The 27,273-nt window shown below is 41.4% G+C and overlaps 1 long non-coding RNA gene across 1 annotated transcript in view; it reads left to right on the forward strand.

The window, feature by feature from the left end:
• The window catches only part of LOC130272555 (uncharacterized), a 57,834-nt gene extending 46,979 nt beyond the window's left edge, over window positions 1–10,855 (forward strand). The window contains exons 2-3 of the long non-coding RNA XR_008843608.1: window positions 7,957–7,997; window positions 10,542–10,855. This is a non-coding gene — a long non-coding RNA (uncharacterized LOC130272555). The remainder of the gene's footprint in view (window positions 1–7,956; window positions 7,998–10,541) is intronic.
• The last annotated feature ends 16,418 nt before the right edge of the window (window positions 10,856–27,273 follow it).

Raw genomic sequence — 27,273 nt, forward strand, 5'->3', positions numbered from 1 at the left:
TCTACTGCGCCCGCCGAACAATTTACATAGACATATAAGGAATGTGCTTACTCGAGAGAAATTGGGCTACAAATATAAGTATACATTTTCTCCTTTTACCCCTTGTAAAAATTCAAAAATTGGGTCTACAAGAACATGCGAGTGTAAAAAATGAAGATTGTGAATTTTCTCCTTCATTTTGCTGCTATTCCTGTGAAACACCTAAAGGGTTAAAACGCTGACTGAATGTCATTTTGAATACTTTGAGGGGTGCAGTTTTTATAATGGGGTCATTTGTGGGGTATTTCTAAGACGAAGACCCTTCAAATCCATTTCAAACCTGAACTGGTCCCTGAAAAATTGGAAAATTGCTGCTGAACTTTGAAGCCCTCTGGTGACTTCCAAAACTAAAAACACGTCAATTTTATGATGCAAACATAAAGCAGACATATTGTATATGTGAATAAAAATGTTTTATTTGGAATATCCATTTTCCTTACAAGCAGAGAGCTTCAAAGTTAGAAAAATTCTAAATTTTCTAATTTTTCATAAAATTTTGGGATTTTTCACCAAGAAATGATGCAAGTTACCACAACATTTTACCACTATGTTAAAGTAGAATATGTCACGAAAAAACAATCTCGGAATCAGAATGATAACTAAAAGCATTCCAGAGTTATTAATGTTTAAAGTGACAGTGGTCAGATGTGCAAAAAATGCTCTGGTCCTAAGGTATAAAATGACCGGGTCCTTAAGGGGTTAAAGGGGTTATCCAGGAAAAAACTTTTTTATATATATCAACTGGCTCCAGAAAGTTAAACAGATTTGTAAATTACTTTTATAAAAAATCTTTTAAAAAAGTACTTACGAGCTGCTGAAGTTGAGTTGTTCTTTTCTGTCTAAGTGCTCTCTGATGACACCTGTCTCGGGAACTGTCCAGAGTAGAAGCAAATCTCCATAGCAAACCTCTTCTACTCTGTGCAGTCCCCAAGACAAGCAGAGATGTCAGCAGAGAGCACTGTTGCCAGACAAAAAGAACAACTCAACTCCAGCACCTGATAATTATTGGAAGGATTAATATTTTTTAATAGAAGTAATTTACAAATCTGTTTAACTTTCTGGAGCCAGTTGATATTTTTCCTGGAATACCCCTTTAACTTTGTACATGTTACTAATTCTTAATGTCAAAAACATTTTATTCTTGCACTTGTGTTTTCGGTTAATACAAGGCCTTTTTATGATTATTCCCAGACAAGTCCAAATGTGTGTCATTTAATATGAGTTATTGGTAAAGTGACAAGTCCCCCTGCGTGATTTCACCATTACCTGGTTTCTCTGAATGGAGCTTTGGGAACTCCTGTCTAAAACATATTTCCACTTTAAAGCTTGCCCAGATTTTCGAGGCTGTGATGAATATTTTCTATTGCCCACCCATATGGTAATGTGTTGTTGCTCTGCGACAATTTCAATGATGTCAGCTTGCAAATTGTTTTCTTCTTAGATGGCACCTAGTTACGAATACAAATTTCTCTAAAACACTAAATATATGTTTGTTTAGTCCCTAATTATTTTGGAGTGTGACAGAAGCCAGTGCCCATAAAATATGTTGACACAAAGGGAGACGGTAAAAAAAAAAAAAAAAAAAAATTTAAAAGTTAAACCCAGTGCCTAAGCCAGACCAGGCTTCTGATGTAATGCGCCGAGCACCTGACAGAATGTTGGCTACAGTACGAGCTGGCTCTGTTCACATGACAGGATGGCTGGCAATTCTTAACAGTGCTAGCAGGATGTACTAATATTTACAGGAAAAGACTGTCTCTGGCTTTACTGAAATAACATCACTTTCCTAGTTTGACTGCTTCTGCGTGGCAGACTCTTAACAAACAGCTACCAGGGGAGGAGATAAACCATTGAGCTTTCATCAAACACTAATGTTTGCCTTCAATTTTGTGAAAAAGTCAAAATTATATTGCACAGGCTTAAGAAAGCAGAGTAAAAAAATAATGACATCATTGTGATGGTATATTAGTATGAAATACTACATGTAAAACTAGTAAAAGGGGGTAAAAAAAAAAAGAAAGAAACGGGCCATTGGTGCCTTAATAACTTATCATTTATAAGTGTATTTCTAAGAGCTTAACAAGTGAAACTGTTAAGTGGTTTATTCGAGTCCGCTAAGTTATCAGTTAACAGAGTTTTATGGGCAAACTTAGCAAATAAAAGTAAGTGCTGGAGTACTTTGACAGATGACGTTTTGTTTTGAGAAAAAAGACTGAGAATATTAAACGTTTAATTCCGTCTAATAATATTTTTGTTTCCTTGGTAAGCCGGAAAGAAAAATCACAAGTTCTACTTTATTCATTCAGTTCTTTCCATAACTCCCATAGACTTTAACCGGTTGCCGTCTAAGGACGAGCCGGCTCGTCCTGAGATTGCAACCGTTGTAAGGCGTGGGCTCCCGACTAGAACCCGCGTCATACCGGCCAGCCCCCAGCTGATTCCTGTAGCCACGTCCGGCTATTAACCTTTTAGATCAACTTTGACAGCGGCTTCTAAAGGGACATTTAAACCATCCCTGGTGGTCCAGTGGGGTGGATTGCCCCCCGCAGCACAATCACCGGGGGGCTTACCTTATGTCCTTTGGTTGCTGTGGCTCTGAAAATGATAAAGCCTGTCAGGACCAGGCATTATCAATCGAGCGCAGAACACAAAGATGAATTTAGTTCTTTGAAACCACATTGATCTGTATGAGAAATCTAATGATTCCTCCTAAAAGTTCCCTAAGGGGACTAAAAGTGTAAAAAAAAAAAAGTAAAAAAAAGCACCCATTAAAGGGGTTCTCCGGTGCTTACACATCTTATCCCCTATCCAAAGGATAAAGGAAAAGATGCCTGATCGCGGGAGTCCCGCAGCTGTGGACGCCCGTGATCATGCACGCGGCACCCCATTTGTAATCAGTCCCTGGAGCGTGTTCACTCCGGGTCTGATTACGAGCGACTACAGGGCCGGCGGCGTGTGACGTCGCGCCTCTGCCCCTGTGTGACGTCACGCTCCGCCCCTCAATGCAAGCCTACGGGAGGGGGCGTGATAGCTATCACGCCCCCCAGCTTGCATTGAGGGGCGGAGCGTGATGTCACACGGGGCGGAGGCCCTGTAGTCACCCGTAATCAGACCCGGAGCGAACACGCTCCGGGGACTGATTACAAACGGGGTGCCGCGTGCATGATCACGGGCGTCCCCAGCTGTGGGACTCCTGCGATCAGGCATCTTATCCCCTATCCTTTGGATAGGGGATAAGATGTGTAAGCACCGGAGAACCCCTTTAACCTCTACCTTATTAAAAGTTTCCCAAATTCCATATAAAAAATATGTAACCACAATAAAAATAAACATATGTGGTATTGCCGTGTGTGTAAATGTCTGAACTATAAAAATATATAGTTAATTAAACCACACGGTCAATGGCGTACGTGCAAAAAAATTCCAAAGTCCAAAATAGTGTATTTTACGTTACTTTTTATATCATGAAAAATTAATAAAAAGCTATAAAAAAGTCCGATAAATACAAAAATGGTACAGCTAAAAACTTCAGATCACGGTGCAAAAAAGGAGCCCTCATACCGCCCCGTACCATAAAATAAAAAAGTTATAGCGGTCAGAAAATGACAATGTAGACGTATAAATTTTCGTGCATGTAGTTTTTCCAGAAGTAAGACAAAATCAAACCTATAAAAGTATCATTTTAATCATATGGACCTACAGAATAAAGAAAAAGTGTCATTTTTACCAAGAAATGTACTGCATAGAAACGGAAGCCCCCAAAATTTACAAATTCAATTTTGTCGCACAATGATTTTTTTTTTGTTTCGCCGTAGATTTTTGGGTAAAATGACTGATGTCATTACAAAGTAGAATTGGTGGCGCAAAAAATAAGCCATCATATGAATTTTAAGATGCAAAATTGAAAGGGTTATGGTTTTTAAAAGGTAAGTAGGAAAAAACAAAAGTGCAAAACGGAAAAACGCGGAGGAAGGCATGCACAACAGCACACACCTCTCCATTCATGTACAGGAATATTGTGGCAGCTAATAAAGATCATCAGGCTCCTTCTCGGCCTTTTGGCTAAGATCAAGTGTAGTACCTTTCCTGTTAGTTGGCGGTGTGGAAGACCACCAAGGAAGGATGGGGAACCACACAGTAGGACAGGTGTAACAGGGATGGCTGTATACAGTGGCAGTCATCTCTAATGAGACCTGTTCCTGCTGGATCTGGCCCTAAGCTCCATGTAGAGTGAAGGCCGAGGTGCACAAGTGCCCTGGGAGTGGTGACCCCAGGGTGCTTGAACTCACTTGGGATTAGCAACCCCACTTGAAGGAAGGCACGTAGCACGCACCCTTAGTATCCCGGCTTTCCAGCTAGGATCGAGGAATTTTTATAGATCTGGTCAGATGTCCGGGCACTATTACACTGCACACATCCACTTATTTATTTATTTTTTGTCACTGTGTCCACATTGTGCGTTCTTTTTGTTTACAAAGATTTGGTATGGTGCGGTAGCACTTCTGGGTGTCCCTCCTGCCGGTCTAGGGAAGGTGTGTGTGGCCATGAGGGTCTTCACCTCCCTGCTATACCCCGTGGCAACCCTGCTTCGGCAGGATGCCAAACTGGTTTTACTGGTTCCTTGGTGACAACCTAGTCAACACCTAGTTGTCCGCCGGGAACACTTTCAGTCCCCGAGTAGCTTCAGCGAAAGGGGACATTGTACCTGGAACCTTGCAGGTGCCTTTTGACCGGGAGGCGAAGGGTTAAGTTTGTTGGGGGGCATCTCTCCTTTTGGAGAAGGGCTTGCGATAGACCGCATCCTCGTGCACGTTTTTTTGTGTGAACACTTGCACTTTTTACTTGCACTTGGGTGATTTGAGAGCTCATACCTCGGCTCTTCCGAAAAAAAGGAAAGAAAAAAATATCAAAAGATTACTACGTATACTTCCCTGTGAGAACTTAAAAAATATATATTTTTAAATCCAGTTGTTTGAGATATCCTTAGCAAGGCATATATGCTAATTAGGGTAAAATAGCAATGAAGGCGGGCTGGGCTGGAGGGAGAGTGCAATAATATAATAGCTCAAACAGTAATGATAATGCCCCCCCCACCCTTTGCTATTTACCCTAATTAGAATATGTATACTTTGCTAAAAAAATTATGTTTTCTTCTCAAGAAGAGATCATTGGAAACAGGGTAATCCGCACTTTAAGCCTGTATATTCAGGGTAGTGTGGGTATTACTACTGTCAGTTTCCCTTTAAAGCAGGGGTGGGAAACATCTGTTCCACAGGCTTTTTCATTTTCTGTGGCCCTCCAGTGGTTCCCAACCAGAGTGCTGAAAAAAGCGACCAGGAGTGCCACGGCATTCCGTTGGTGAAGAAGTTGACAGAACACTTTAGGATGCCTGTGGCATAGTATCACCACAAGTGCCCTTGCGCATCCTAGGATGAACACCAGCCTCTAGTGATGCTACCTGTGGTCACTAGAGGAAGGACGCTTCTCTTCCTCCAGTAAGTGCACAATATGTGACACAAGGGGGTTTTATATACAGGGGAAAATGTTACATATATAGGGGAAAACTACCTACAGTTTTCCCCTATACATAGGGGTAAACTACCTGCATGGAAGTCCTACATACAGGGGGCAAGCTACCTTCAGTGGATGTCCTACCTTCAGAGGACAATACCAGGTACCATCACCCACCTTACCAAAGGGAAGCAGTTCTAGTTATCACTTTAGGGAAGAATTAAGTAAATGTTTGACAAAATACAGCAGGCTAACTTATACATTTATAATTATGTATGGCCAATGAATGATTTAATAAATATACAAATGCCAACAAGCAGAAAAAAGGCTCCTCATCCCTGCTTTAAAGGATACCTGTACTATCAAAAGACTATTTTAACCCATCAGAGTGCTGACAAAATGGATTTTAGTGCTTCACTTTCATGGAGCACAGCTATTTCTCATTCTTTTCTTTTCAGGGGCCAGGACCAGAACTGGGCTGTTTGCTAGTAGTACACATACACAGACTTCCATTTCCTTACTTCTCTGGCCAATCACAGCACAACACACTTCTTTCTGCTATACCATGACATAATGCCCAAAAAGGCCACTGGACTGAAAAGGTTGCAGTTTGCTGGGAGGATGAGTTATAGAGTATAATACTATAGATGCCATGTGGACAGAGAAGAGGTTGCTGGTGCACTGGGTTTGCAAAGTTCTATGTTAGCAGAAAGGAGGGAAAAAGCAGCAGGATCACAGCAGAAAAAGGGTTACACCAAGCACTTCACTGCTACTTTTTCTGTTGCTGACAAGCTGAAGGGTAGCACTTGGATATAAAGTGACACTGGTATTTACACAAGCTGAGACCACCAGTAAACAGAGAAAAACATTTGCAATCTTGCAAAGAGTATATCTTATTAGTCAATGCTTATGCTTTTCCAAAAATCGCACCTGTTTCAGAACCTTTCCATTCAGCAATGTGCTTCTCGATCTGGACGATTTTGCAGTTTGGCTAAAAATCCCCAATCTGTGAAATAATTTGTAAATGTCTATTGATTTCAAGTTTTAGAAGAGACATGGAAGAATGGACCATACATAATCCGCAGAGCATTTGTGTTGGTAATTGGTCTCTGTATGAATCAAACAATACAGGAATATGGGTGCACTACTGTGGTAGATGTATACAATGACATTGGCTATCCCTCAACACTGATGTTAAAATTGAGACATTCGCCAGTTTATCCTTATATGAAGGACACACCAGATCGCCCCTAGCAACGGACTACAAGGGCAGGATCTGCTCCCCCAGTATGAATGCACAACTGCATTTGGGGTTGAGCACCTCCAGCCATTTGAGACCACGTTTTTTGTTGTTGTTTAAAAATGTATACTTGGAGGTGTGTAAACTCCATATGTTAATGCGCCTTGAACATTTTCCAGGCAGCATTAAGGTTGCACCTGTGAGGCCATGCACCTATATCAGCCAACTTGGGTGGGGCATGTAGCCTCTCTCCCTCCTCCCATTGTATGTGTGCTCAGTCACGCTGGAGGTAACTGGGAGCAGACTGCATGTCGGCCTAGTGCTTCTGTAATTGCCCACTGGCCCCTGGTTTTTGCTTTTCACGCACAGGTAGGTTAGTGTTAGGTCCCGTGCCATTTGAGAAACCTTGGCGTTGGTGTGCGGGCTCTGGTGTGTCCTTCATATAAGGATACACTGGCGAATGTCTCAATTTTAACATCAGTGTTGAGGGTTAGCCAATGTCATTGTATACATCTACCACAGTAGTGCACCCATATTCCTGTATTGTATTCTAATTGTTACACATCCACATCGTTTATCTGGTGTAGGATTCTATTGTGGCACTTGTAGTCCACTGCAGGCATCCCCCATTGTAAGCAATTTTATGCTGGGGATTGCCTCTAGCAACAGACCACAAGGGCTGGATCTGCTCCCCCAGTATAAATGCACAACCGCATTTGGGGTTGAGCACCTCCAGCCATTTGAGACCACGTTTTTTTGTCTCTGTATGAATCAAACTCCATCTTTGTATATGTTCTTATTATAACTACTAAAACACATCACTGCCACTACTAGTACAACTAAATATGTATGAGATATGATAACAGTCAATGTAAATATGTCTCAAATAGTGCATCTCTAGCATCTGTGACATGCATTATTATGTCAGTTATTCTTATTTCTGCTGTGCATAATGCTTTATTTGCATTGTTAAAAAATTGTGGACATTTCTATGATGTTTTAGTAGATGGTCAATCTGCTATAGTACTTGCTTATACCTTATATATCAAGGCAAGAAGAGGGTTACTATACATTTTTTCACTCCCCTTTACAATATTTACTATGGGGTGATGCACTTTCCCCTGATACATTTACTTCTTAACAACCTCCTCGCTTTTATGTTTAAGGCTATGTTTAAGAGACTGCGAAGAGACCAATGGAGTGCACAGTGAGCATAAAATCGCATTACTAGTGTTGGATTCACAGCTTACACTGCTCAATGTTGCTCTATAATGTCCTCCATACTACTGATGCATATTAGTGTGTGTATAGAAAAATAGGAAAGCAGTTAACCTTTTCTGTGAGTGTGCAGTGTATAGGAGACATCACAGGGAATATTTTTCACCCACATGCTAAGGGACAGCTTGAAAATTAGAGATGGGACCTGCAGAGAGGTGAAACATGCTGTATACAAGTTATATAATGGCAATAAATAATGCTGCTCCTCATGTACAATACATTTGGAAAGTCTTCAAACCCGTTCACTTTTTCTGGCCATACCCCATAATGACAAAGTGAAAACAGAATCTTAAAATCTTTGCTAATTTATTGAAAAGGAAAAACTAAAATATTGCAGTGACATAATTTACAGACCCTTTACTCAGTACTAGGATTTTGTTGTGAAAAGAAAAAAAAACATAAAAATCTTTATAAATTGGGTATAGCCATAATCGTACTGACCCACAGGTTATAAGTAACATCATTTTTACCACCCAGTGAATGCCATAAAAAATTGTATAAAAAAATTTAAAATAAAAGCAGAAATTATAAAAAAAAAAAAATTTACAATATTTTGGAGTTTTTCACAAAACATGCTGCATGTATCAACAGAGATTTGAAACTAATATAGAGTTCAATATGTCACAAAAAAATCTATTTTAGAATTGCGTAAAAGCATGTCAAAGTTATTGCAACTTAAAGAGACAAATGCCAGATTTGAAAAATTGGGCCCAGTCATTAAGGTAAAAAGAGATGGCATCTTTAAGGACTTAATCTTGGTTTCATAAGACCAGAAATATATCTTATATCTCATAGTCTTAAAGTCCTTTAGGTGTTTTTTGCAAACTCCAGATGGATTTTTAGAGGAGAGTATTCTATCTGTCCATTCTGCGATAAAGTACAGATTGGTGTAGGGCTGCAGTGATGGCTGACCTTCTCAAAGTTCTCCTATCTGCACACAGGATCTTTGTTGCTCAGCCAGAGTAACCATTGGATTCTTGGTTGCCTCTCTAACCAAGACCCTTCTCTTAGTTTGGTAGCTCTAGAAAGAGTCCTGATTGTTACAAAGTTCTTTCATTTAAGAATTACAGAAGCCACTGTGCCCTTGAAAACTTTCAAAAAATGGTACCATTTTCCAGCTCTGTGCCTCTACACAAGTCTGTATTTGAACTCTATAGGCATTTCTTTCTTCCTCATGGTTTGGTTTTTGATCTGACATAGATTGTCAGCTGTGCGACCTTATATAGACAGGGCTGTGTCTTTCCAAATCCTGTCCAATCACCTGAACTTACCACAAGTGACTCCAATCAAGGTGGAGAAACATCTCATAGATGATCAAGACAAATGGGAGGAGCCAGAGATAAATGTCAAGTGTCATAGAAAAAAAGTCAAAATAATTATATCTATGCAAAAGTTTAGTTTTTCCTTTTTAATAAATTTGCAAAAATTTCTAAAATTCTGTTTTCACATTCTCATTATGGGGTAGTGATAGCAGATTGCTGGTTGGCAATTAGATGAAAATGGATGAAAATATATCTGAAATAGCAGGTTCAATTTAAAGGAGTACTGCCACTGAAATGAACGTATCCCCTATCCACAGGATAGGGTATAAGTAACTGATTGCGGAGGGTCTGACCGCTGGGGCCCCTCACAATCCCTAAAACAAGCCTGGCTCTGACTGAGGAGCGCTTGTGTATGCACTCCATTGATTTCTATGAAAGCTCAGAAAATACCCAAGTTCAGTACTCGGCAATCATCTGCGCTTCCATAGAAATGAATGTAGCATGCAGTCTAGCAGTAGACAACACACGCTCCTCAATGAGTGAGCCAGGGTCCCATCCTGGAGATCGTGGGGGGTCCCAGCAGTTGGAGCCCCTGCGATCAGCTACTTATCCCCTATCTTGTGGATAGGGGAAACTTTAATCTCAGCTGCATTACCCCTTTAAAGGGGTACTCCCCTGGAAAACATTTTTTTTTTAAATTAAACTGGTGCCATAAAGTTAAACAGATTTGTAAATTACATCTATTTAAAAATCTTAATCCTTCAAGTACTTATCAGTACTTAGCTGCTTTATACTACAGAGGAAGTTTTTTTTTTATTTTTTTTATTCTTTTCAGTCTGACCACAGTGCTCTCTGCTGACACCTCTGTCCATGTCAGGAACTGTTCAGAGCAGGAGATGTTTGCTATGGGGAATTGTGCCTTCTCTGGACAGTTCCTGATATGGACAGAGGTGTCAGCAGAGAGCACTGTGGTCAGACTGGAAATAAATTTAAAAAGAAAAGAACGTCCTCTGTATTATACAGCAGCTGATAAGTACTGAAAGGATTAAGATTTTTTATTAGTAATTTACAAATCTGCTGAACTTTCTGGCCTCAGTTGATTTAAAGAAAATAGTTTTTCACCGGCTAACCCCTTTAAGGGTTAGTATACTGCATATACACTGGGCTCGGCTCAAATTCCTCTCATCTCCTGTTTTTTTTTTTTTTTTTAGATTGCATTCTTTAACATTAAATGGATGTCACCTTTTTGGATAGTTGTGGATGAATGAAAAGAGAAATCAAGCCTCAACCACTTAAAGTATAAGCTAATTCAACCATATCGGTGCTGGAATCAAATCATCTGCAAAAAAGCCCCATGTTATGCCATCAGGTTTCCCTTCCAGAAAAAAAAAAGATGATTTAGAATATTTGATTCCTTGTTAATAATTGTGAAATTACCCGACTGATTTGACTCCAGCCATTATCCCGGTTAGATCAGGCTGAATTAGATTAAAGTTTTGAGAACCAGCTGGAGTACAAATGATCTCTCTCATGAGAAATGATAATGTGACTGCCTATGTGGATGTCCTAGACTTAAGGTTAATGCTTTGTAATTCTGGCATTATCTGAAACAAAGACACAAGAATAATCTTTGTCAAGAAAAGAATATGGATTAACATTTTTTGAGAAATATTCTTATATTATAGCTGACAGTATTAAAAAAAACACTAATTCGAGTAGGAAAAATGTTTAGTGTCATAAACAAGGCAGTGTGTTGGAGGTGAACATAAGTACCGTATATACTGGAGTATAAGCCGACCCGAATATAATATGAGGCCCCTAATTTCACCCCAAAAAAACAGGAAAAATTATTGACTCGACTATTAGCCTAGGGTGGGAATTACATCATCCAGACCCCCGTCATCATCCCCCCCCCCATTATTCATCACCACCTGTCAATCCATTCTCTGTGGTCTTCAACCTTCGGACCTCCAGATGTTCCAAAACTACAACTCCCAGCATGCCCGGATAGCCATCAGCTGTCACCAAATGGGATCATTAACAGTATATTTTAATAGTTCTGATATTTACGCATGCGACGATACCAAATATGTTTATAATTTTTTTTAATACTTTTTGGGGGTAAAATGGGAAAAAGGGCCAATTTACATTTTTCTTGGGGAGGGGATTTTTCACATCTTTTTTACTTTCTTTTTATACCTTTTTTTTACTTTTATTTTAACACTTTAAAGGGGTTGTGCGCTGCCCTGCAGTTCGGAGCTCCGCTCACAGCATCCGGAAGTTAATCACTCCGAACGCTGCAGGGACATTGGCAGAGTTGCAACGAAAGCAGAGATGGAATAAAAATTTTAAAAAAGATGAGTGCTGCTGTTTTTTTTTTTTAATTAACCCTTTTTATTTTTCATGCTAGACAATTCATTAACCCCTTAAGGACCAGGCCATTTTACACCTTAGGACCAGAGCGTTTTTTGAACATCTGACCACTGTCTCTTTAAACATTAATAACTCTGGAATGCTTTTAGTTATCATTCTGATTCCGAGACTGTTTTTTTGTGACATATTCTACTTTAACATGGTGGTAAATTTTTGTGGTAACTTGCATCCATTCTTGGTGAAAAATCCCAAAATTTTATGAAAAAATTGAAAATTTAGCATTTTTCTAACTTTGAAGCTCTCTGCTTGTAAGGACAATGGATATTCCAAATACATTTTTTTTATTCACATATACAATATGTTTACTTTATGTTTGCATCATAAAATTGACAAGTTTTTACTTTTGGAAGACATCAGAGGGCTTCAAAGTTCAGCAGCATTTTTCCAATTTTTCACAAAATTTTCAAACTCACTATTTTTCAGGGACCAGTTCAGGTTTGAAGTGGATTTGAAGGGTCTTCATATTAGAAATACCCCATAAAACACCCCATTATACAAAACTGCACCCCCCAACGTATTCAAAATGACATTCAGTAAGTATTTGAACTCTTTAGGTGTTTCACAGGAATAGTGGCAAAGTGAAGGAGAAAATTCACAATCTTCATTTTTTACACTTGCATGTTCTTGTAAACCCAATTTTTTCATTTTTACAAGGGGTAAAAGGACAAAATGTATACTTGTATTTGTAGCCCAATTTCTCTTGAGTAAGCACATACCTCATATGTCTATGTAAAGTGTTCGGCGGGCGTAGTAGAGGGCTCAAAAGCGAAGGAGCGACAAGGGGATTTTAGAGAGTACGTTTTTCTGTAATGGTTTTTGGGGGGCATGTTGCATTTAGGAAGCCCCTATGGTGCCAAAACAGCAAAAAAAAAAAAACACATGGCATACCATTTTGGAAACTAGACCCCTTGAGGAACGTAACAAAGAATTAAGTGAGCCTTAATACCCCACAGGTGTTTCACGACTTTTGCATATGTAAACAAAAAAAAAAAGTAATTTTCACTAAAATGTGTGTTTCCCCCCAAATTTCACATTTTTGCAAGAATTAATAGCAGAAAATACCCCCCAAAATTTGTAACCCCATCTCTTCTGAGTATGGGGTTGCCCCATAAGTTGACCTGAAGTGCACTACGGGCGAATTACAATGCTCAGAAGAGGAGTCATATTTGGCTTTTTGAGAGCAAATTTTGGTGGGGGGGCATGTCGCATTTAGGAAGCCTCTATGGTGCCAGAACAGCAAAAAAAAAAAACACATGGCATACCATTTTGGAAACTAGACCCCTTGAGGATCGTAACAAGGATTAAAGTGAGCCTTAATACCCCACAGGGATTTCACGACTTTTGCATATGTAAAAAAAAAAAAAAAATCACTAAAATGTGTGTTTCCCCCCAAATTTCACATTTTTGCAAGGGTTAATAGCAGAAAATACCCCCAAAATTTGTAACCCCATTTCTTCTGAGTATGGAAATACCCCATGTGTGGACCTCAAGTGCCCTGCGGTCGAACTACAATGCTCAGAAGAGGAGGAGCGCCATTGAGCTTTTGAAGAGTGAATTTGTTTGGAATGTAGTCAGGGGCCATGTGCGTTTACAAAGCCCCCCGTGGTGCGAGAACAGGGGACCCCCCACATGTGACCCCATTTTGGAAACTACACCCCTCACAGAATTTAATAAGGGGTGCAGTGAGTATTTACGCCCCACTGGCATTTGACAGATCTTTGGAACAGTGGGCTGAGCAAATGAAAAATTTAATTTTTCATTTTCACGGACCACTGTTCCAAAAATCTGTCAGACACCTGTGGGGTGTAAATGCTCACTGTACCCCTTATTACATTACGTGAGGGGGGTAGTTTCCAAAATGGGGTCACATGTTGGGGGTCCATTGTTCTGGCACTATGGGGGCTTTGTAAACACACATGGCCTTCAATTCCGGACACATTTTCTCTACAAAATCCCAATGGAGCTCCTTCTCTTCTAAGCAGTGCTTCTGAGCACTTTACATCCACATTTGGGGTATTTTCTTACTCAGAAGAAATGGGGTTACAAATTTTGGGGGGCTTTTTTCCTATTTTCCCTTGTGAAAATGAAAATTTAGGGTAACACCAGCATTTTAGTGAAAAATATTTTTTTTTTCATTTTCCCATTCAACTTTATTGAAAATTTGTCAAACACCTGTGGGGTGTTAAGGCTCACTGTACCCCTTGTTACATTCCGTGAGGGGTGTAGTTTCCAAAATGGGGTCACATGTCGGTATTTATTTTTTTGTGTTTATGTCAGAACCGCTGTAAAATTAGCCACACCTGTGCAAATCACCAATTTAGGCTTCAAATGTACATAGTGCGCTCTCACTCTTGAGCCTTGTTATGCGCCCGCAGATCATTTTGCGCCCACATCTGGGGTATTTCCGTACTCAGGAGAAATTGTGTTACAAATTTGGGGGTCTTTTTTTTCCTTTTACCTCTTGTGAAAATAAAAAGTAAAGGGCAACACCAGCATGTTAGTGTAATTTTTTTTTTTTTTTTTTTTTTTACGCTAACAGGCTGGTGTAGACCCCAACTTTTCCTTTTCATAAGGGGTAAAAGGAGAAAAAAAAACATTTGTAGTGTAATTTCTCCCGAGTACCAAGATACCCCATATGTGGCCCTAAACTGTTTCCTTGAAATACGACACGAAAAATTTGCCGCAGCTCATACTTGAAGCAGAAAACTTACTGTAAGTCTGCCTGTGTGAATGTACCCTGTACGTTCACATGAAGGGGCAAACCTCCAGCTGTTTCAAAACTACAACTCCCAGCATGTACTGACAGACCATGCAGGCTGGGAGTTGTACTTTTGCAACAGCTGGAGGCACACTGGTTGGAAAACCTTCAGTTAGGTTCTATTATCTAACTCAATATTTTCCAACCAGTGTGCCTCCAGCTGTTGCAAAAATACAACTCCCAACATGTACTGATCACCGAAGGGCATGGTGGGAGATGTAGTTATGCAACAGCTGGAGGGATCGCAACTACAACTCCCAGCATGCTGGAATTTGCAGTTTTGCAACATCTGGAGAGCTACAGTATAGAGACCACTGCAAACTGTGGCCCTCCAGATGCTGCAAAACTACAAATCCCAGCTTGCCCAGACAGCAAACAGTTGTGTGGGCATGCTAGGAGTTGTAGTTTTGCAAGATCTGGAGAGCTATAGTTCAGAGACTACCATATAGTGGTCTCAAACTGTAGCCCTCCAGCTGTTGCAAAACTGCAACTCCCAGCATGCCCAAACAGCTGTCTGGGCATGCTGGGAGTTGTAGTATTGCAACATCTGGAGTGCTACAGAATAGAGACCACTATATAGTGGTCTCGGACTGAAGCCCTCCAGATGTTGCTAAGCAACTTACCGGCTTCCGTCGGATCCAGGGAGCCTGCTGCACGACATCGCCGCCCGCCGATCTCCGATGCCGATCGTCGCCCGCAGCCTCCGCAGATCAGTAAGTGGACTCCGGCGCCGGTCCTCTGTCATTTCCCCGTTCTGCCCCGCCTATTGTGGGTGGGCAGGACGGGGAAAACAAAAGTTAACCCCCCCGCCCCCGATCTGCTATTGGTGGTCGCATCTAGACCACCAATATCAGGGATAGGAGGGGTGGCACCCCTGCCACCTCACTCCTATCTCTTCAGGGGGATTGTGGGTGTCTTAGACACCTGCGATCCCCCTTATATTCCGGGTCACCGGGTCACCATAGACCCGTAATGACTCGAAATTGCGCAAATCGCAAGTGTGAATTCACTTGCGATTTGCTCCGATCACCGACATGGTGGGGGGGGTGGGCGGGTCTGAGGACCCCCCTGGGCATTTGCGCGTGGTGATTGCTGATCGATATCAGCAGTCACCCCGGTCCGGTCCCCGCCCGGCGCGCGGCAGGGACCGAAATTCCCACGGACGCATGAGTACGTGCCTGGTCCTTAAGACCCAGGGTGTAGGGACGTACTCATACGTGCTTGGTCCTTAAGGGGTTAATCAGCTTCCTCTTTTATTTAGAAATATCTTATTACTAATGCAGGCTAAAAATGGGACTAGGCATGGTTTCATTACTATAATCACAGTGCCATACCAGCTTTGAATCATGCCTGATGGTCTATTCACATCCTTTTAAGAAGCATTGCCAAAAAGGCCGGGTGCACCACATGACTAAGAGGTACATCTCAAGACTGAAGGGCTACTGAGGAGACAACGAAAAGGTGGAGCATAGTAGTCTTTCTCTGTAATATTTATAAGACTTAAAAAAAATAAACGCAAAGAGGAAATGTCTTGAAAGAGCAGCCACATCTAAAATTCAACATTATATAAATATATATGAGCTCTCCCCATTTGTCAAATGTTTTTTTTTTTTGTGTGTGTGTTTTTCTTCTCCCATAGCGGATGTCACATAGTTTCTGAGTGGCAAATTTGTATACAGTATATCAGTGCAGTATTACATCCCACCTACCCATTTCAAGGGACACACTGTTCTTTAGTCAATCCTGTGACACAGAAGGAACAATTTAGTCAATTGTAAATTTTTTGTCAAATGTAAATTATCATAATAATAGCTCTTAAGGGTAAAAATTACCATAAAATAAAATGGAGCCTGTAGAGGATTTTGTTAAAACAAAATTTTCAGAATGATTACAGGATTTCAGCGTCCTTTCTACATTTATTCTGTACTGGTAGAACATCAATTCAGGCATGAATCTTGCAAACAGCAGTATAGATCTTAGCTTCTTAAAGGGGTACTCCGGTGAAAACCTTTTTTCTTTTAAATCAACTGGTACCAGAAAGTTAAACAGGTTTGTAAATTACATCTATTAAAATTTTTTAATCCTTCCTGTACTTATTAGCTGCTGAATATTACAGAGGAAATTCTTTTCTTTTTGGAATTATCTCTTATGACATCACGACCACAGTGCTCTTTGCTGAAGTCATTATAATAATAATAATTCTTTATTTATTGTTGTCCTTAATGGGATTTGAACCCAAGGACCCAGCACTGCAAGGCAGCAGTGCTAACCACTGAGCCACCATACTGCCCTTAGCATACATCTGCTATGCACGGTTGCTAAAATGGAAAGAGATGTCAGCAGCGAGCACTGTGCTCGTGATGTCATCAGTGTTCCAAAAAGAAAGGAATTTCCTCTGTAGCATTCAGCAGCTAATAAGTACTGGAAGGATTAAGATTTTTTAATAGAAGCAATTTACAAACTTTCTGCCACCAGTTGATTTAAAAGAAAAAAGGTTTTCACCGGAGTACCCCTTTAAGTCTTAAGTTGTTATTATGCAGGTAGACCCATGCATGATCTAGAAGATTAGCATTTCTATAGGGGGAACTACTGTTCTGCAGGGCCACACGCAGACATATAGGAACCACCAATTTTGAAGGTATTTCAGCTACAGAAATCTTCATATAGCATATTGTACAGTAGAAAAAACTATCACTAATAGACAGGTGGTCAAAACATGGAAAAGTGTCATAGCTATAACGTTACATAGTAGTCTAAAGAACTAAATGTTTATTGTACTGAGTTAGTCCCCGGGCTAACTAAACCCATTAATGTTCTTGCTTATCAATAAATTTTGGTGGAAAAGAAATATCTGTCTCAGGCTTGGATTGGGCCACTCGATGCTCATGAGGGCCTGGAATATGGCTTGCCCTCAAGAGACCATAACTCCAGGCCTAACACCTTCAGACTAAATTGAAAAACTGAGAGCCAGACAATATTAGCCAACACTACTGTCCAATCTCACTAATGTATTTGTAGATGTATGAATGTAATCTCTGAACCTTAGTTAGTTTGTTTTTAAACCTAGTGCAAAGCCATAAAAAGGTACTATTTTTGGCTCTAGAAAGTTAAACAGATTTGTAAATTATTTCTATTTAAAAATCTTATCCTTCCAGTACTTATCAGATGCTGAAGTTGAGTTGTTCTTTTCTGTTTGACAACAGTGCTCTCTGCTGACACCTCTATCCATGTCAGGAACTGCCCAGAGTAGGAGCAAATCCCCATAGCAAACCTCTCCTGCTCTGAACAGTTCCTGAAAAAGTATTAACTTTCTGGAGCCAGTTGATATGAAAAAATAGTTTTTCACCGGAATACCCCTTTAAAGAAAGGCAAGATCATCTCTATATTACCGCATTTGGTTGTGTAAAAGGTGTGTACATATGCATGTCATGTGAAGTTCAAATGAACACATACTTTTAGCTACATAGTGTAGAAATGTAAGTTCTTAACATCTGGGATTTGATTACGCTTTTCTTCACATTTAAAGGAGAAGTATCATGGGGATAAACTTATCCCCTATCCAAAGGATAGGGGATACAATTTAGATTGCGTGGGGGGGGGGGCTGACCACTAGGACCCCCGCAATCTCCTGTACAGGGCCCTGGCCCAGGAGTGACGCGTCACGACCCCCCGCATGAAGTAGCGGCCGACATGCCCCCTCTATATATCTCTATAGGAGAGCCGTTCAGCTATCTTTGGCTCCTTCATAGAGAAATAGTGAGGGGGCATGTCAGCCGCTGATTCGCCATTGCTGGGGAGCCAGAGCCACATACTGGAGATCGCGGGGGGGGGGTTGTCCCAGTGGTCGGCCCATCCGCCCATAAGTTTATCCCTATGATACTTGAAAAGAATAGCGTAATCAAAGCCCAGATGTTAAAAAGTATAAAGATGAATTGGGTTAACTGTTTCCAAACTGTCCTTAGGAGGAGGAATAGGTTTTTTTTTAAACTACACCCATACAAAAGTCTAAAACCTCTTAGTATCATACTTATTATTTGACAACTGTAGTAATTATATGGAAATGTATAACCTATGGAAATCTTGCAAAAATTTCCAAAATTGAAAGCAGTGCCATAGTCCAGACCACCTTGAAAACATATGATCTGTTAGAGAATGTTCTCAGACAATATGGATTTTGATTGGTTAAGTCAGGAAAATGTTACATTTTAAAGGTAAATAAATGCACTGCCCCTAATGCATACCATTTAACATTACCGTTGTCAAAGAAAAAGTATCAGATGTTAAGTAATAAATCTTACCAATGCAACATGATTCATTTACCGTTTAATCAAGTAAAATACCAGGAAGAAACCTCAGTATCTGACATCTACATGAAAGGTCTCTGTTTGACACAGATAGCAGGGAATGAGTCTAAAGATAACCACAAATCAATACATTAGGGTTACATTATATTAAAGTATAATGCACAAACAGCTAAACAGCCATTTATCAATGTAAAATAACAGCCCACTTTTCCTACTGGATTTGTTATGTTCTTGGTCCTCCCAGTGAATGGTGTATTTCTTTTTACCTCATCTGATCTATTTTTAATTACTACTAAATATCACATATGTAACTTATATTAGTGAATGAAATAGTTTAAGGGACAACTGTTGTGGTACACTTTAATATATGCCCGTGTCCGTGCCTCAAAAATAAACAAAATAAACTTATACATACCTTCCTACGAGCCCCCGTTGGTCCGGCACAGGCTTCACGGTCCGGCAGTGCTGACATCATTCCATTTCTAGGGGACGGGGACGCTGTAGAGCCGTTGGCGTATCACCGGCCTTAGCGATGTCCCGCCCCGGCTGGTGATAGGCTGAGCCCACTGTCATGTAAGAAGCCGGCCAGAGCTCCTTACATGACAGTGGGCTCAGCCTATCACAGGCCAGGCGGGATATCACTACGGCTGGTGATACGCCGACAGCTCTGTGGCGTCCCCGTCCCCAGGAAATGGAATGATGTCAGCACTGTCGGACTGTGAGGCCTGTGCCGGACCAACGAAGGATCTGTGCTTGTCTTGGGGCTAAATGGCTATGTTGTGTGATTACCATAAGGGATGAGTGAATCGAATCTGATGAATGCGAATTCGTTAAGAATTTCAGGAAAAAATAGCTTTGCAACAAATCGGAATATTGCCGCAATTTGATTGCACGAATTACTTGATTAAACTCCATTTAATGCAGTCCAGGCTCCATGGCATCTAAAATGGTGGATCCACATGTGAGGACATGGGGCAAGGAACACTGGGAAGGAGTGAAGGTGGGTAGGTGGAATGACCCTTAATCACATGCAACATGCAGCCTATCAGTAGCCAGCCACCCCTGTGATGTCACAGCCCTATATAATCGGCAGCCATCTTGCGGCCGTACATTCCAGCCTATTATTTCAGAGAGAGAGCATTGCATTGCAGGGAGAGATAGAGGAGAGAGTGCGTTGCACAAAAAAACAGCTTGACAGCAGCGATTAAGCACAAGCCAAAATCACTGCAGAAAAGCACTGACAGGGAAGCACTAAAAGCCATTGTCACCTGCTATTAGTGCCTAATAATACTGTACTGGGCTCTACTACACATCAATTCTGTCCTGCTGCAGTGGTGTACAGTAACTCTAAAGCTTATAGGGGCCACTTAGGCTGAGCACTAAAAGCCATTGTCACCTGCTATTAGTGCCTAATTAATCTGTACTGGCTCTACTACACAGCGATTCTGTACTGCTGCAGTTGGTTGTACAACAATTGTAGAGCTAACAGGGGCCAGTTAGGGTGAGAACCAAAAGCCATAGTCACCTGATTACAGTGCCTAATACAGGTTGTGTAGCGGAGCTTATTGTCCTCTCATAAGTGTAACCTGTGCGTGCATAGGTGGTGTACATTTTTTTTCCCTCTAAAACTAATTTGGGCCTTGTTACTGTGAAAGGCCAGCCAAAGCTACACACTTGTTTTTGTAGCCTAATATAGTTTTAAGCGGAGTGTATTGTCCACCTCTAATAAGTGTAAACTGTATGTACCCTTTGTGGTGTACGCTTTTTTTTCCTGAAAAACGAATTTTGGCCTAGTTACTGTGAAAGGCCAGCCAAAGCCACACACTTTTTTTCTGCAGCCTTATACAGTTTGTAGTGGAGCACATAGTCCTCCTCTCATAAGTTTAAACTGTACGTACACCTATGTGGTGTCCTTTATATATTTTCCTGTAAAATACATTTTGGTCTAGTTACTGTGAAAGGCCAGCCAAAGCTACACCCAAACAAAAACAAAAAGGCATATACTTATATATATAATACTGGTTGTTTAGCGGAGCTTATTGTCCTCTCATACGTGTAACCTGTGCGTACATAGGTGGTGTCATTGTGCCACCATATGGTCTCCTCATGCTGATGCTGCCTCCTCTAGGCTCTCTCATTGTGCTGCTATATGGTCTCCTCATGCTCATGCTGCCACCTCCAGGCTCTCTCATTGTGCCACCATATGGTCTCCTCATGCTGATGCTGATCATGATGAGGCTCTCATTGTGCTGCCATGGATACTGCAAAACATAATTAAGGTACTGGTCCCCAGTTACAGAAATTTTTCCGCATCAGACCAAAAAACAGCATTGAGGATGTGCATTAGCTAAAACTGAACTTTTTTTTTAAAATAAAATATATGGACCCATACATTTTTTTAAATCAAATAAAAGGAAAGGTGTGCAAAAAACACCATGTGCCACCTGCACCACCAAGTATTGATGCGATACAAAGACCTCTAAAAAGTGGAAAGGAACAACATAAGGTCCATTGTAACAGGTGGGGGTAAAAACTACCCCTGTAAGGCCCTACTCTCGCACTATTAATTCCCTTTTTGGCAAGTGTTACTCCCCCTAAAAAGGGCTGCCCCACACAGGAACCCCTCCCTATTACCACCTAAAAACACTGCCATTTCCCAGGGTTTTTAGTTGGAAATAGGGAGAGGTTCCTGTGTGGAGCCGCCCTTTTTAGGAAGTCCACCCTCCACATGTTGGACCAACTATACAAACAGAGAAAAGCCATCACTGATTTCTTGATGATCCGAGGGGATAGGGGGACTCCCCTGTGTAACTTCAATGTCAACCAGTGGCAGCTCCTACATAACACCTGGAGTTTGTTCTGGCCCTTTGAGGAAGCCACATCATTAGTAATCGCCAGGATTATGGGATAAATGACATCTTTCCACAGCTTCATATCCTACAACATGTGTTGGAAACTATGGCTGGTCAGGGCACTGGAGACATGGCACTTACCTCTCATGGCCACATGAGCCCTGTGGGGGCTGAACTGGAGGAAGAGGGGGAGGGGGACAGTGGAGTACAGGCAAGGTTTTGAAAAATGGGTGGTTTTTGTAGTCATCTGACATGAGAAGAGGAGCAGGAGAAGGCTGTGGAGCAACAGGCTGATGAGGAAGACAAGACAGAGGACCCAGGCACACCGTGGCCATGTGGTCTCCTCATTCTGCTGGCACATTAAATGAAACTTTATTTTATTCTATTTTAAATCTTCAATTAAAATTTAACAAAATATCTTTAATCTTTTCAATTATGAAGCCCTATTGTCTCGTCAGGCTGTTGCCAACTCCAGGCTTGGTCATTCAGCCACTAAATGGTCTCCTCTTGCCGCCGCCAATTCCTGGCTGTGTCATTCTGCCACATTATGGTCTCCTCATGCTACTGCCACCTCCAGGCTGTGTCATTGTGCCACTATATGGTCTCCTCATGCTGTTGGCACATTAAATTAAACTTTTAACATTTTAATCTATATAAAATCTTCAATTTAAATTTTACTAAATATCTTTAATCTTTTCAATTGTGAGGTCCTATGGTCTCGTCAGGCTGTTGCCACCTCCAGGCTCAGTCATTCTGCAAAATTATGGTCTTCCCATGCTGCTGGCACATTAAATGAAACTTTATCTTAATCTATTTTAAATCTTCAATTTAAATTTTACAAAATATCTTTAATCTTTTCGATTTTGAGGCAACTATGGTGTCGTCAGGCTGTTGCCACCTCCAGGCTGGGTCATTCTACCACAATAGGGTCTCCTCTTGCCGCCGCCAATTCCTGGCTGTGTCATTCTGCCACATTATGGTCTCTTCATGCTGCTGCCACCTCCAGGCTGTGTCATTGTGCCACCATATTTTCTCCTCATGCTGTAAAATTAAATTAAATTAACCTTTTAAAATGTTTATCTATATAAAATCTTCAATTAAAATGTTACTAAATATCTTTAATCTTTTCAATTGTGAGGCCCTATGGTCTTGTCGGGCTGCTGCCACCTCTAGGCTCTGTCATTGTGCTGTCATGTGACTCCTTGTTATATTGGCTTTTGTGGTCATACAGTGTTAGTGCAAAGTAAACGCTCCGGGCACCCAGGACATTAAACTTGTGAATCTAATCAAAATATTCCATTTAAATAAATAAAAAATCTCAACACTCTTTTCAATTGCGAGGCCCTATTGTCATCTTCCTATATTACATGTGGAATTACCACAAGAATCCAATGAAACCGGTTGGAGCGATAATAATGAACCATAACTGATTAAATGAAACATTCACAGTTCCACACAGAATAAGACAGGAACAGGTTGTAGCTCGCCTCACGGCGGACCGCTAGCTCGATGCTCACCAGAATGGGTCCTCAAAATAGGATTTAAAAAAATTAAAATAAATTCAAATTAAATTAAATAAAAAAGACATTTAAAAATCTCTTTAATCCAGGGGCGTAGAAACCCCCACAAATCTGGGGGGGCAGTATTTTCAACTGGGCGTGTCAATGTGAGGGCGGGGCAACAAAAAGGGAGGGGACAAAGGAGCAGAACCACTTATGATTCATACACTACAAAATTGAGCTTCAGGCTTCTCATTACACCGTCAGGGTGCAGTAATTTCAGATGACTCAGATGATTCAGGCAGGACTGTGGAAGGCAGGCCTAAATTAGCATTATTGGATTTTTTAAAAAGTAGAGATGAACACACAATTATTTCTCAACTCGATATTCTGCTATGGGTAAGGTGACCAGATTTTTAAAATGAAATCCGGAGCACGGACGTATTAGGTTATACCCCTCTCCCTTCTGAGCTGAGATGGGATTCCGACCCCCCCAAAAGCCCCAAAGGCAGTGGCAGAAGAGGGGGGATTCAAGTGAGTGGTTCTTACCAGGGGAAGGAGTGGTAGATAAAAGCTGAATGCAAGCGTTCTGCAGCTCGTATTACAGTAACATAAAGTGACTCACAGGTGACGTCTTCTCTGATTGGAGTCATTTACTTTTCTTTTTTCTCTGGCTGAGACCTTCATAAAGACTTTTCCCATCCAGAACTTGTCTCCTCAAAATTTTCCAAACAAATATTTTAAGCTACCAGAGAATACAGCACTGACTTTAGACAATTTCTTTCTTTGTCCTGCATCTGTCCAAGACTGCCATGGAAGCTTCTCCTGGCCACAACTCATCTCTGCAGTTTGCTCCTCCTTATCCCTGCAGTTTCCCACGCACCGTGCGCCCTGAATAGTACTGCCACACATTTTTATTTTCAGGGGCATAATACTTCGGGGGAGAATGTTTGTTTTCCATTGTTAGAGTAACCTAAACAGGGGAACTGTAAAGGAGACATCATTAAGGGGAATAAGTGAGAGCTCAGCACCTAATAGGGACGAGCAGGGCACATATTGGGGATATAACAGGGCACACATGGAGGAGTAGAACTGAGCACATATGGGGGAAATGACATGAGGGGAGAGCAGGGTACAAATGGTCAGTGAAGGGCACATATGGGGGAGGGCAAGGTAGGCATGGAGGAGGGCATGGCACATATGGGGCAAAGCAGGACTCAAATGTGGGGGAGTATGGCACAAATGGAATAGAGAAAGGCACATATCAGTAAGAGTAGGGTATTCATAGGGCAAAGCAGGGCACAAATGGGGGGTTATGTTACCCTTTTTGCTGAGGCTGCTGACCTGCTATAGTGTTACAGGATTTCCTCTACGAGCTCTACTTCCTGTCACAGGGGCATACAGGGGGAGTAGCTGCTGTTATTTCCCTGCATGACAGCTCAGCGCTGGTGCAATATGTGGTCTGTGTCGGGAGGGGATTCAGTCTATACTGTAGACAGCACAGTGAGAGCAGGCAGCCCACAAACAGGAAGTTCAGTAAATAAATTATGTAAAAGAGCAGAAGAAGAGCATCGTGGACCAGCTCTAGATCCCTGGAACCTGCTGTGAATATAGTTTGTCCAGGGACAGTGTTCTAAATATAGAGACTGTCTCCAAAACCAGGATGTCTGGTCAGCCAAGTTCAGATTGGGGAAAATCAGCAATGAAATAAGTCTTAAAACACGTGTATAACACTGCCTAAAAGCTCTGATGCCCTGTATAACACTGCTAGGGTCACCTAGGAATGTGTTCAAGTAGATTTTGAAGTGGTTTTAAAGCTAACTTAATGTCAAAGTTACAGCGACATGTGGTAAATAGTGTTGAGCGGCATAGGCCATATTCGAATTCGCAATATTTCACGAATATATGGACGAATATTCATCATATATTCGCTAAATTCGTAATATTTGTGTTTTATTTTCGCAAATGCGAAAATTACCATATGCGAAAATTTGTACGCCAGTCTCACACAGTAGTATTAGAGCCTTCTTTACACCACACAAGCTGGAAGCAGAGAGGGATGATCACTGTGATGTGTACTGTAAAAAAAAAAATATGAATATTTGTAATTGCGAATATATAGTGCTATATTCGCGAATATTCGCGAATTAGCGAATATGCGATATTCGCGAATAAAATTCGTATTGTGAATATTCGCGAGCAACACTGGTAAACCATGGAAACTAACAGCTTCTTAAAAAAAACACTGCACTAGCAAATTTTGTATACTATTTATTACTGAAATAAAGGTGCATAAAGTTTCTCTTTTTGTTGGTATATGCCTGCCGGTAGATGCAGAGAGGTAACAGAAGGTCACAATCCGAGATCAGCCCATTGCTTATTTCTTTGCTTATCTTGCTTTGCATTATAATGTGATATCTTTTATGGGCTTGTTCTGCAGTGATACTGCTGGGATCTGTAGTGCCATCGTGCTCTCTAAGTTCCATCATGCCATCATGCTCTCTAAGTTTTTTCTTCTGCAATGCATTGCATAGGGTTTCATCAGCTTCTTAAAGGGGTACTTCGGAGCATTGTGACGTCACGGCCCAGCCCCCGTGTGACGTCACGCTCCACCCCCTGAATGCAAGCCTATGGGAGGGGGCTTAACAGCATTGAGGGGGCGGAGCGTGTCGTCACACGGGGGGCGGGACCATGACGTCACAATGCTCCGGCCCCCGTGATCGCCAGTGCTCCGGGGACTGATTCTAATGGGGTACTGCGTACAAGATCACGGGGGTCCTTTGGATAGGGGATAAGATGTCTTAGCGCCGGAGTACCCCTTTAAACCCACTCCCAGGCTGTCTCCTGATTGTCCTGGGAGCTATATATCACATAATGCAAGCACTGATTGGCTAACCTGGAGTCATGTGATCTTGCTGCTAGCTGCAAGGTATGCTGGACTACGCTGACATCATCTCAATGATTCTCGAATTTCCTTTATTCATTCAGGTGGCAAAATGCCATATGTTCCTTATTTTTTTCTGCTAATAATAGTGCTGATGCCAGGCTTGTGCCAGCTGAGTCTGGCAAAGTTCAAAAGTTCTACGAGCTGATTTTACCCTAAAGTTCTGAGCAACAACCGGGCTCGGCTCGCTCATCTTTATGTAAGGGCAACATCTTTCCTACTTAAATCAGACATACTCTTCTATCTGGTTGTCTGCACTTATATGATGACTATTTTCAGTACACCAGCTCAGAATGGTAGAAATAAATAAAATCATATTCACCACTTAAATTCCAAAGGTCCCTGGGTCCACACTGGACTTTATTTTCTGCTCTCTTTCTTAACATGGACACAGGGTTGCTTGTCAATACCAGTAATGTGGCCATTGATTGGCTGCAGTGGTCACTCCACTCCACTCCATGCATCTTTATGCCGAAGATACCAGAATTCTGTCTCTTGCTCCCCCATAGAGATACATAGATGGGGCCACTACTTTGTACAGGGGTGGACATGCCTCCATTCATGAGGAGAGTGAGGCGCTGTACGGGAGATTGCAGGGGGAAATAATAGGGGGCAGGGTATACGTTTTTAAAAAAGGGTCAGGATATCAGTATTGGGTCAGAACACAGTATAATCACATGGAATCAGTTAGGATACAACCAGACCATAGGTATGAAAAAAAAAAACTATTTCTCAGGCACCAAAGAGAGAGCATGGAAGACTTAAAGGGGTACTCCGCTTTAACCCTATGTAAAATTCGCTCAGGGAGAGCATCCAAGCAACAGCTGAGGAGGGACATCCCTGTTGTCGCTGATTGAATGAGCTGTGTGATGTCATTTCACCTGACTCTGGGAACTGAGTTCCATAATTCTAACAGTGCAGCAGGGCCGAAGAAGGTTTGAGAGAGTTTTTTTTGTGTCCACTGTCCTGCCCACTGAGCAGATTTTACATAGGGTTAAATCACCAGAGTACCCCTTTAAGTAGAGAGTGCTGTTCTATGACAGGTTTTGGAGGTGTGCACAGCTGAGAAAGTATGAGTGCACCCGATGGGCCAGAGCAGGAACAGCACTGGAGAAGGAAGCAGTAAGAACACAGGAGGAGAAAGTCCTGGCCG

This window comes from Hyla sarda, chromosome 5 (genome assembly GCF_029499605.1).
Source record: "Hyla sarda isolate aHylSar1 chromosome 5, aHylSar1.hap1, whole genome shotgun sequence".
NCBI classification, from domain to species: Eukaryota; Metazoa; Chordata; class Amphibia; order Anura; family Hylidae; genus Hyla; species Hyla sarda.